Genomic DNA, 12,065 nt, shown 5'->3' with positions numbered 1-12,065 from the left:
AGAAAGCTAGTTTTAGATTTTTAAGGAACCTTCATATTGTTCTCCATAGTGGCTGTATCAATTTACATTCCCACCAATAGTGTAAGAGGGTTCCCTTTTCTCCACACTCTCTCCAGCATCTATTGTTTGTAGATTTTTTGATGATGGCCATTCTGACTGGTGTGAGGTGATACCTCACCGTAGCTTTCTTTTTTTTATTGTTCACATTTATCGTATTTGGCCTCACCCATTTCTCAACATTTAGGACTAGTGTTTTGTTTTTTTTAATTAATTTTTATTAGAGTATGGTTGCCTCATTGTAGTTTGGATTTGCATTTCTCTAATAATTAGTGATGTTGAGCATCTTTTCATGTGTTTGTTGGCTACCTGTATGTCTTCTTTGGGGAAATGTCTATTTAGGTCTTCTGCCCATTTTTGGATTGGGTTGTTTGTTCTTTTGATATTGAGCTGCATGAGCTGCTTGTATATTTTGGAGATTAATCCCTTGTCAGTTGCTTCGTTTGCAAATATTTTCTCCCATTCTCAGGGTTGTCTTTTCGTCTTGTTTATGGGTTCCTTTGCTGTGCAAAAGCTTTTAAGTTTCATTAGGCCCTATTTGTTTATTTTTATTTCCATTTCTCTAGGAGGTGGGTCAAAAAAGATCTTACTGCGATTTATGTCAAAGGGTGTTCTGCCTATGTTTTCCTCTAAGAGTATTATACTGTCTGGCCTTACATTTAGGTCTTTAATCCATTTTGAGTTTATTTTTGTGTGTGGTGTTAAGGAGTATTCTAATTTCAGTCTGTTACATGTAACCATCCAGTTTTCCCAACACCACTTATTGAAGAGACTGTCTTTTCTCCATTGTATATTCTTGACATAGGGTAGAATCTTATTCCTCCTTGAAAAGGAAGGAAATTCTGACATGCTACAACATGGATGAACCTTGAGGACAGTATGCTAAGTGAAATAATCCAGTCACAAAAAGACAGATAGGTACCCCTTATATGAGGCACCTAGAATCGTGAAATTCATAGAGACAGAAAGTAGAATGGTGGTTGCCAGGGGCTTGGAGGAGGGAGGATGGGGAATTGTTTAATGGATTACAGAATTTCAGTTTGGGAAGATGAAGAGTTCTGGAGATTGGTTGCACAACAGTTCAACGCTACTGGACTACACGCTAAAAATGGTTAAGATGGTAAATTTTATGATACGTGTATTTTACCACCCGCCCCCCCGCCCCGCCCCTCACCAAAAGAGCTTCTGTCCACATGGATAGTTGGTGTTTCGTTTACTCTCAACTATTCTGTGCTTGTCCTAATATGCCACTAATGATATTCTTTCCACAAAATTAATCATGCATCAGACGCTAACGCATCCTTCCCCCAACCGGTTTGTCACTGCCCAGAAAAATAATATTCACTGTTGATGTGTGGATGCTGTTCGAGTCTCCACCCTCCTCTCTCCAGATCACACCTTCCCACTCTGTGCTCGAGGCAGGGTGCATTACAGGTGGTACTTAAAGTTCACCGCGATCTCTCTTGCCACAGGCTCTTTGCTTTGGTACTCTTTTCTCTGCTGTATGGTAACCTCTACTTTTAGGATTCAGCTGAGGAATCATTCCTTCTGGAAAGTACTTTTGACCCCAGAGTCTGAATCTGGCGCTTCCTCTGGTCAGGCTTGTCCTGGCCACGTGGAACTGTCCTGCTCTGTTTCCCGGTCTGCATCTCACGCTGGACTGTGCCTTACTTACTCGATGTTCCCAGTGTCTAGCCCACCGCTTGCACAGGGTAGGGGCTCAGAAACCTTTGCCGGAAGATGAACTGTGTCTCGGAAGATACTGCTGTAAGAGAGACGTATTCAAAACTGCCCAACACCAATTGCTGATCTGCAACTCTCCGGCTTTTTTTTAAAGTTCATTTTGAATCATTGTGGTAAAATACATGCAACATAAACTTTGCCATCTTAACCATGTTTAAGAGCATAGTTCATTGGTATTAGGTAGAGTCATATTGCTGTGCAGCCGTCACCACCATCCATCTCCAGAAGTCTTCATCTTGCAAAACGGAAACTCTGCACCCCTTAAACAATGACTCCCCATTCCTCTCTCTCCTCAGTCCCTGGCAGCCACCATTGGGCATGTGTCCTTTTGTGACGTGCTTATTTCATTCAGCGTAATGTCCTCAGGGTTCATCTATGTAGTAGTAGCATGTGTCAGAATTGCCTTCATTTTTAAGGCTGAATAATATGCCACCATATGTATGTACCACATTTATGCATTTATCCATTGATGGACCCTTGGGTTGCTTCCACACCTTGGCTATTGTGAATAATGCTGCTGTGAACATGGGGTAGCCCTGACTTCTTAAGCATGACAGGTCTGTCTTTGTGCCATCTATACAGCACCACATAAAAAACACACCTTTTAGACCCCGAATTCTTACATCCTCCATCCTGAACCATTTTTCTCCATCCATCTGCTTTCTGTCCTCTTCCAGTCTCCCCAGCGTTGACCTTGTGACTTGTTTCCTTCACTTAGAACTGCGTCTGTGGTTTCTGTCTGGGTTCATACACAACCCCTTGTCTGTGGTTTCGGATCTGTCATGTTACAGGTCCAGTCGGAAGACTTGCTTCTCTACCTCGTGGAGTTTGGGATCTCCTGACAGAATGTCTCCCCCTCCTCCTACCCCTCTACTTTCTCCACCCCACCAGGCTTTTCTCTTCCGCTTTGCCACCTATTCCCATTGGAGAAGGGAGGCTCCACTGGCAGCAGCCGTCCCATGCTCTGTTTGGCGTGAAGCCCCCCTTCCTTACCCTTGGCCCCTACTGCTCCCCCTTCCCCCATTTCCCATGATTGCAAGGCCTTGGAGAAATGAAAAGTGACCTCTTGAACTAAAGACAATTGCAAAATATAGACACCACTCCCAACAGCCCTTGTTAGTAGATTGGGTGGGAGAGTGCCTAGTTTCACATCTGTCCTGACTGGGGCCATCCTACTTCTCCCCTGTCACGTGCTGTCTGTCCCTGCAGCACTGCCTTTTTTTTTTTTTTTTTAAATTTTTGTTGGAGTATAGTTGATTTGCAATGTTGTGTTAGTTTCAGGTGTACAGCAAAGTGAATTAGTTATACATATACATATAGCCACTCTTTTTAAGATTCTTTTCCCATAAGGACCATTACACAGTGTTGAGTTCCTTGTGCTATATAGCAGGTTCTTGTCAGTTATCTATTTTATATATAGTAATGTGGATGGACCTAGAGATTGTCATACTGAGTGAAGTAAGTCAGACACAGACAAATATCATATGATATCGCTTATATATGGAATCTAATAAAAGGGTACAAATGAACTTATTTACAAAAGAGAAGTAGAGTCATGGATGTAAAAAACAAACTTATGGTTACCAGGGGATAAGGGGGGGAGGGATAAATTGGGGGGATTGGGACTGACACATAAGCACTGTCTTTTCACTCTAAACCTGGACACTTAGGTTGCTCCCATTGGAGTGAATGTATTTTTTGCGAATTAGTGTTTTTGTTTTATTCAGATATATACTCAGGAGTGGAATTGCTGAGTAATATGGTAGTTCTATTTTTAGTTTTTTGAGACTCCTCCACAGTGGCTGCACCAGCTTACATTACCACCAACAGTGTACGAGGGTTCCCTTTTCTCCAAATCCTTGCCAACATTTGTTATTTGTGTTCTTTTTGATGATAGCCATTCTGACCAGTTGTACACCAAATTTTGTAATGCAACTGTTGGATATACAGCAAGGAAGCGTCTGAAGCGTTGACTCACTGCATCAAATCTTTAACATCAGTGAGTGGTTAATGAGATTTTTCTGCTGTCTGTGAAATTGTGCAAGAGTTTTTCAAACACTTTTTTAATTAAAAAAAATTTTTTTGTGTGTGTGTGGTACGCGGGCCTCTCACTGTTGTGGCCTCTCCTGTTGCGGAGCACGGGCTCCAGACACACAGGTCAACAGCCATGGCTCACGGGCCCAGCCGCTCCGCGTCATGTGGGATCTTCCCGGACCGGGGCACGAACCCACGTCCCCTGCATTGGCAGGCGGACTCTCAACCACTGCGCCACCAGAGAAGCCCTCAAACACATTTTTAAAAGTCTAGGCAACTTAGTTTGAGTCATCTCGAATGTTATCCTAACTCCGAGACACAGTGATTGTGACAGCTGGCCCCTGCACAAGAGGGAACACAACAATGGCACAAAAATTATTCGAGACTGATTATACCCCAAGTCCTCATCATTTAACATTTTCTCTCTATGGAGAGGGTCTTTGGTTTGTTGCTTTCTCAACTAATGAACCAGCTTCCTGTCTCCTGAAAATTATTTTCAGAGACAAATCATATCTGCAGTCGCTTGGGGGAACTTCAAGGTGGCCCAGATTTTTCCTGGATGAGTTATAGGGTGGGTTGATGCAGAAAGAATTGCCCCATGAGGTCTCCACCAAGCCCCATCTCACTGTGGGTTCTAACGAACTCCTGCATGCCCTGCCACGTATCCTATAGGACACAACTGGGCTTCTGTAATCCTTACCTAAGAGCTTCACTCATTGCTCTGGCATCATGGAATCTTTCTGTTTACCTGGCAGTGCTGGGCTGACCCTGTTGATGCTGCTTCTCTATCATCTCTACCAGTATCTTGTTTGTTTTAGTAGGTAAATAATAAATGGGGAGTTTGAGGAAATTATGGATGTTTCGTTCACTTGGTAACATAAATGAGGCTGTGAACAAGTGTCCTTCCAGAACTTCCAAAGTGTTTTTGATCCTGCTCAGATCAAAAATATCTGGCTATATTTTATTGGCTTGGTGTGGCTTTGCAGTGAGATAGACCTGGGTTCAAATCCCAACTCCACCACTTATTAGTTATATGGCCTTGGGAAACTTATTTAACCTCTTTGTTTTTTCCTTCTTTTTTTGCTTCCTTCCTTCAAGAATAAAAAACAAAAATCAGAAAAGCACAAGGAAAAATACAATAAATTCCCATACTCCCACCACTCAGAATTAACTATTTATATTTGATTATATCTTCTTGCCGCCCCCCGCAAATGCTTAGGAAAAAATTACCCTGATAATATGAGTGCACTCTCCTTTTACTCCCCATTTCTTGGGGAATAATGTTTACCTTGTTGGGTTAAAATGACATAAGATAATTAAACACCTAGCCCAGTGCCTGATCCATAGCAGACAGCTGGTACATGGTAGTTGTTACTTATTTTTCTCCTCCCATGCTTACTTTTCTCTTGGTGCATCTCCATTAGAAAATTTAGTACTGGAAAATTGACAAACTTAGAAAAATTATTTTTTTGACAAACTCTTTCTCCTTCTAGGGTGTATTTGTAACCCCTCAACCCCAACTCGAGGAATTGATGTTGATACATGTAGAAATGGATAGAATACACCATACAACTTATTTATATGGCAACTAATAAAAATACATTGAAAGACCAGAACTTTCTGATGAATGATGGACTACATTTGGGAAACCCTTTAAAACAAAATGAACCAAATTTTAGAAAACTGCATGCATTATTTAAAAAAGCTGTAATATTGGAGGAATAGAAAGATTGAGAAGAAAATTGCTTACTTAAACTCTGCTGTGAAAGATTGATTTCTTCCCTGTAGTGATCTTGCAAAGCAAGAGGCTGTTGGGTAATTGATGCTGGGGCTTTATTAATTTATGAAGAGCAGGGAAGGATTAGCTTGTCTGCACTGAAGTGAATTATCCCCAAGTAACATGTTTGAAAAAAAATCAAGATGATGAGAAATGTGAACAGTTTGTCAATTTAGATGGATGTTCCCTTTTATGGGCTTCCTAGACTGGTTTCACACTAAAATCTCTGCCCAAATGGAAGGTAACATAATTAAAGTGCAAGATGCTTGAGTGACCAGGTGGCATCATTTATCATCTACAACAATGTTGATGTATAAGCTTAAAATAGTTTTCCTTTAAAAAAATATTCTGAGTGCCTTTAATACTATATATTAATGGCACAATAAGTCATTTACTATAAGAACTTACTGTAAGACAGACAGCATAAGTGCTTTCTCTGTATCATTCGATCCTTAGAATAACCCTTAAGAAGTAGATAGTTTTCCCATTTTATGGATGAGGAAACTGAGATAATTAACTTACCCAAGTTTAGATAGTTACTGAGTAGTGGGACCAGGTTTCAAATCCAGGTAGCTGGTTCTAGAGTCTGATTTTAGCTGCTATACTATGCCGACTGCCATTATATCTAGAATTTCAGGAGCGTCTTTCACCGGATGAGTAGAGCAACTGTGTCATATTTGAGCATCTTATATTTTGGAAACTTGTCAGGGAGACTAAGAATAGTGGTTGTGGATTTTTTGGGGGTACATTGCATAAATGTCAGTCAAAATAACTTTTCATAAACACATCTGCTTATTTCTCTTGTAGTTGAATAAAAAGCCCTTTTAATGAGTGGGAAGGTCTAGCTCTCTTCTTGATGTGATGAGTTTATGATGTTATCGTTCATGTTCATGTACTGAGTGTCGAAAGTGTATGAGCCCCATGCTGGCTGCAGGCAGGGAAGGGGAGAGATCCAACAATGAAGAAGTCTTAGTCCTGGTGCTCAAAGCAGTTTATGATCTGTTGAGAAGCCTATAAACAATTCAAGGGCATGGATGAATCAGACGTGGGGGTGGGAGAAGTGTGGCATCTGAAATACAGGTTTTTTTTTTTTTTTTGCGGTACGCGGGCCTCTCACTCTTGTGGCCTCTCCCGCTGCGGAGCACAGGCTCCAGACACACAGGCTCAGCGGCCACGGCCCACGGGCCCAGCCGCTCCACGGCACGTGGGACCCCCCCAGACCAGGGCACGAACCCATGCCCCCCGCATCAGCAGGCGGACTCTCAACCACTGCGCCACCAGGGAAGCCCTGAAATACAGGTTTTAATGTGGGTACCATTTAAAAATGTCCAGTCAGCAAGATCCCAACCTGATACTCTTTGTGTCATAGATGCAATTAAAAAATTTTACTGGGCTTCCCTGGTGGTGCAGTGGTTGAGAGTCCGCCTGCTGATGCAGGGGACATGGGTTCGTGCTCCGGTCTGGGAAGATCCCACATGCCGCGGAGCGGCTGGGCCCGTGAGCCATGGCCGTTGAGCCTGCGCGTCCAGAGCCTGTGCTCCGCAACGGGAGAGGCCACAGCAGTGAGAGGCCTGCGTACCGCAAAAAAAAAAAAAAAAAAAATTTTTACTGAGTCCCTACTGTATTTCAGGCCCTGTGAAAGAAAATTATTCTGTATTTTCCTAAAATACACTGTGGTACTTAGTTTTCAAGTATTAGGAAGGTTTAAAGTTTAGAGAAACCAGGGTTAACTTTATTTAGCCATAATCTATTCCCTCCTTAGGAGCTGGTGTATCTGATTGATGCTGGTGTTAGGCCAGAGTGACATACTGTCAAGTGACACTCAGTGGTAAGGTAGGACTAAAGATGGTGGTAATTCAAGGTGCCAGCGCTGCTATTTTAAGTACATGAATATATAATAGGCCACACTCGTATTGTTTTTTGAAGAGAAGGAGTACATCGGAAGTATATTTATTAAAAGCATCTGCTTTCTTAGTTTTTCTGTAGTACCAAAACTTTAAGTTGACTTGCAAAAACTAGAACACATATATGACCATTTTTAAGACTACACTGGTGAATTCCTGTATCTATGGAGGTAAAGATAAAAGTGGATATAAGTCACCCGATATGCTACCCTTTGAAATGCTGAGGCCTGTATTGGCTGACATACCATAAAATTTCTCTTACCTCCAAGTACCTGTCACCCGTATAATTCAGGAGACATGCATTTTCCTTTTAATGTAGTTCCTAAGATGATTTGCAGTTCCTTTCTAACACGTGTCCTGGACTCTCAGACAATGAGATTAATAATATAATGTAAGATTTTTAGTAAATACATAAAAATTCAGTTTGTTCAGAATTCTTTTTTTTTTTGCGGTACGCGGGCCTCACTGTCGTGGCCTCTCCGTTGCGGAGCACAGGCCCCGGACGCGCAGGCTCAGCGGCCATGGCTCACGGCCAGCCGCTCCGCAGCATGTGGGATCTTCCCAGACCGGGGCACGAACCCGTGTCCCCTGCATCGGCAGGCGGACTCTCAACCTCTGCGCCACCAGGGAAGCCCCAGAATTCTCTTTTTAAGTAAAGAAAGTGTAATGGTACATTTTAAAAAATATCCTTAATAAGGATTGAAGCCAACTGGATCTCTTCTGCTTAAACTTCAGTTTACCTGAAACTATAACAATCCAAACTGTATTCTCCCAGCATTATAGTTGGTCAGGATTTGTATTGGATTGAGGAAATCTTACAGAGTAAGAGACCTGAATATCAGTTTAGTTGCTTTCAGAGAATCATAGTGTTGGAAGCTGTTTTACTGATACCGATGCTTGAACCTCACCTCGTTTTAAATGCCCTTTCACAGCACTCCTGACTGCTGGGCTTGCAGTCTTTGCCTGAGAACTCCAAAGAGGACATTTATGATCTCCTGAGGCCCTTTTACGACAGTTATAGTGTCCTTAAATTTTGATGTCTGCCTCTCTATAACCCCATTTAGCAGTTCTGGTTTTGCACTTTGGAGTGAACATGAAGCTAACCTCAGTTTTCCTCCCATTGAGTGAGGGCACCAGGGTAAGAAGGCAAAAGAGGAGCATCTGGTGAGGACCTCAGTGGGGCTGTTCTGGCCAGGCAGACTTTCCCTGTGGGTCAGGTCCTGATCCTGTGCTGGGCAGACTTCTGGATAGACTGCGAGCGGGGCCATTTTAACCTTTATCTTGTACGATTATCAGCAAACACTAAGGAGGACACCCCAGTGCACATGTATTGAGTGCCTGCTTTGTACCACTACTGTGTTAGAATCTTGACTTTCATTATGCCACCTAATTCTCACAAGTACTCAGGTAAGTATTGTTAATTCTCAAGTTGAGGAAACTGAAGCGCAGAAATTTTAAGTAACTTGCCCAAGGGCATAGAGCTAGTAAGTATGGACGTTGGCATTCTAATCTTGGTCTCCCCGCCACATGGGCAGGCCCTTTCTGATACACCACATTGCCTCCTGAGGCCTTATCTGGTGCAGCTTTTACGAGCTCCCTCATCAGTTCACATGTTCTACAGTCTTCTCTTCTGAATGAACCCATCTGGGAGATCTAAGGCTCCCAGGCCAGCCAAGCCAACATTCATGTTAATTCGAATCTCTCTCCTCTTCCTGACACCTCTCTAGTCTTACCATCAAAGTTAAGCATATTATTTTCAAAGGTATCACCTTTTTTTCTCACTAGGAACATATATTTCTAAGCCAAACTGACCTGCATCAATAGGTATGAGAAACCTCTCCTTTCATATCCCCCAACTGGGTCAAAAAGGATCTCAGAATGGCTTAATATAAAGATTGGGAAATCTTAGCTAAATAGTCATTTGTGACCAGGTTGAACAATGATGTCATCTTCTAAAGTGATGGGTCTCAGTCTTCGAGACTGAGATCCACTCCTGATGTGCAAGTAAAGGGCTGAATGTCATAATTATGAGAAGAACACAGATGAGCTTGGTCTTTGGCCTGCTTTCAGGTGAAATTTAATAGTTCCATAAAATGAAGCCCTGGGAAAACACTGGAATGTATGATACCTAGGAGGAGGTAGAGATAATGGTATCCCTCCAAGTACTTGCATAGTATTTAATTAATTAAGTTTTAATTGAATTATCGTTGATGTACAATGTTTATAAGTTACAGATGTACAATATAGTGGTTCACAATTTTTAAAGGTTATACTCCATTTATAATTATTGTGTTTGCTATAATCACACTCCCTGACTTCAGACTATACTATAAAGCTACAGTAAACAAAACAGTATGGTGCTGGGAAAACTGGACAGCTACATGTAAAACAATGAAATTAGAACATTCTCTAACATTATGTACAAAAATAAATAAAGCCTAAATGTAAGACTGGATACCATAAATCTCCTAGGGGAAAACATAGGTAGAACACTTTTTGACAAAAATCGTAGCAATATTTTTTTTGCATGGTATTTTATTTTTTATTTTTTTAACGTTTTTATGGGAGTATAATTGCTTTACAGTGATGTGTTAGTTTCTGCTTTATAACAAAGTGAATCTGTTATACATATATCCCCATATCTCTTCCCTCTTGCATCTCCCTCCCTCCTACCCTCCTTATCCTAGCTGGTCACAAAGCACTGAGCTGATCTCCCTGTGCTGTGCGACTGCTTCCCACTAGCTAGCTATCTATTTCACATTTGGTAGTGTATATATGTCCATAAATACACTACCACTCCCTCACTTTGTCCTAGTTTACCCTTCCCCCTCCCTGTGTCCTCAAGTCCATTCTCTAGTAGGTCTGTGTCTTTATTCCCATCTTGCCCCTAGGTTCTTCATGACCATTTTTTTTCTTTTTTAGATTCCATATATATGTGTTAGCATATGGTATTTGTTTTTCTCTTTCTGACTTACTTCACTCTGTATGACAGACTCTAGGTCCATCCACCTCACTACAAATAACTCAATTTCGTTCTTTTTATGGCTGAGTAATATTCCATTGTATATATGTGCCACATCTTCTTTATCCTTTCATCTCTTGATGGACACTTAGGTTGCTTCCAAGTCCTGGCTATTGTAAATAGAGCTGCAATGAACATTGTGGTACATGACTTTTTTTTTTTTTTTTTTTGCGGTACACGGGCCTCTCACTGTTGTGGTCTCTCCCGTCGCGGAGCACAGGCTCCGGACGCGCAGGCTCAGTGGCCATGGCTCACGGGCCCAGCCACTCTGTGGCATGTGGGATCCTCCCAGACCGGGGCACGAACCCGTGTCCCCTGCATTGGCAGGCAGACTCTCAACCAGTGCGCCACCAGGGAAGCCCCATGACTCTTTTTGAATTATGGTTTCCTCAGGGTATATGCCCAGTAGTGGGATTGCTGTGTCATATGGTAGTTCTATTTTTAGTCTTTTAAGGACCCTCCATACTATTCTCCATAGTGACTGTATCAATTTACATTCCCACCAACAGTGTATGAGGGTTCCCTTTTCTCCACACCCTCTCCAGCATTTATTGTTTGTACATTTTTTGTTGATGGCCATGCTGACTGGTGTGAGATGATGTCACATTGTAGTTTTGATTTTGCATAGTATTTTAAATGAACCTTTCACACTGTCCTATCACTACCCACTTTGTCCCTCAGTAAACTGTAAGCTTCTTGAGGGTAGAGAACATACTGAATTCATAATTTTATTCCCCACAGGCCATAGCACAATGCCTTTCCCACAGCAGTTGAGGAATAAATGTTTATTTCACGAATGAATGAATAAACGAAGTAGGAAGATGTCTTGTATGGGCAACATAAACCTACCTCAAGTGGTGCTGAATCAGTTTCAGTTAGTCTGAAGCAAGAAAATACTTCCTAGAAAATAGAAAATCTTGGGTTAGCCATGCATCTGAAGTTACGTGGACCTGGATGCAGGGTTTTACGTGTATTTCCACTATGGTACTGTGAAATGGGACTTCACTCCAGCTAGGAGTTAAATCTTTATATTAGATAAGTTTTGAATTTGAAACTTTCTGGCCTGTAAATAAAACCGGTTATTCTTAAAATACTTCGTCCAAAATATTTGAGTGTGCTTGAGTGGTTTTGGTTTTGAAAATATGTGATTAAAATGAATGGTCCTGAGAAAGCATAAGCAGGGACTATTGGGAGGTAGAAGACGGTGCTGAGTGTGATTCGGTGTTGGAATGTCAAAGCTTCTCTATTCCACGCTGGACAGCATCCTTTCTCTGTGATAAGTAAAATACAAAAGTTATACCCGATTGTCTTCAAGGATGCCTGTATTTAAGTAGAGAAATAGGTTTTTATGACTAAGAAGGGAAACCATACAAAAAGAAAACAAAATGTCCCATGTACGTCATGTGATGTGTCAGAAAATTGTAAGGTTTTTCCTTTCCCCTTGGTTTCTTCCTGCTGTCCCGCTTCTGTCTCTTTCATGAGGGAAAGTGGTTATGATGCTCGTCTCCATGAGCTCCTAGTTTTGTGG

This window comes from Phocoena phocoena, chromosome 11, assembly GCF_963924675.1.
Source record: "Phocoena phocoena chromosome 11, mPhoPho1.1, whole genome shotgun sequence".
Taxonomy (NCBI): Eukaryota; Metazoa; Chordata; class Mammalia; order Artiodactyla; family Phocoenidae; genus Phocoena; species Phocoena phocoena.
The sequence above is the reverse complement of the archived record's forward strand: the minus strand, read 5'-3'. Positions refer to the sequence as shown.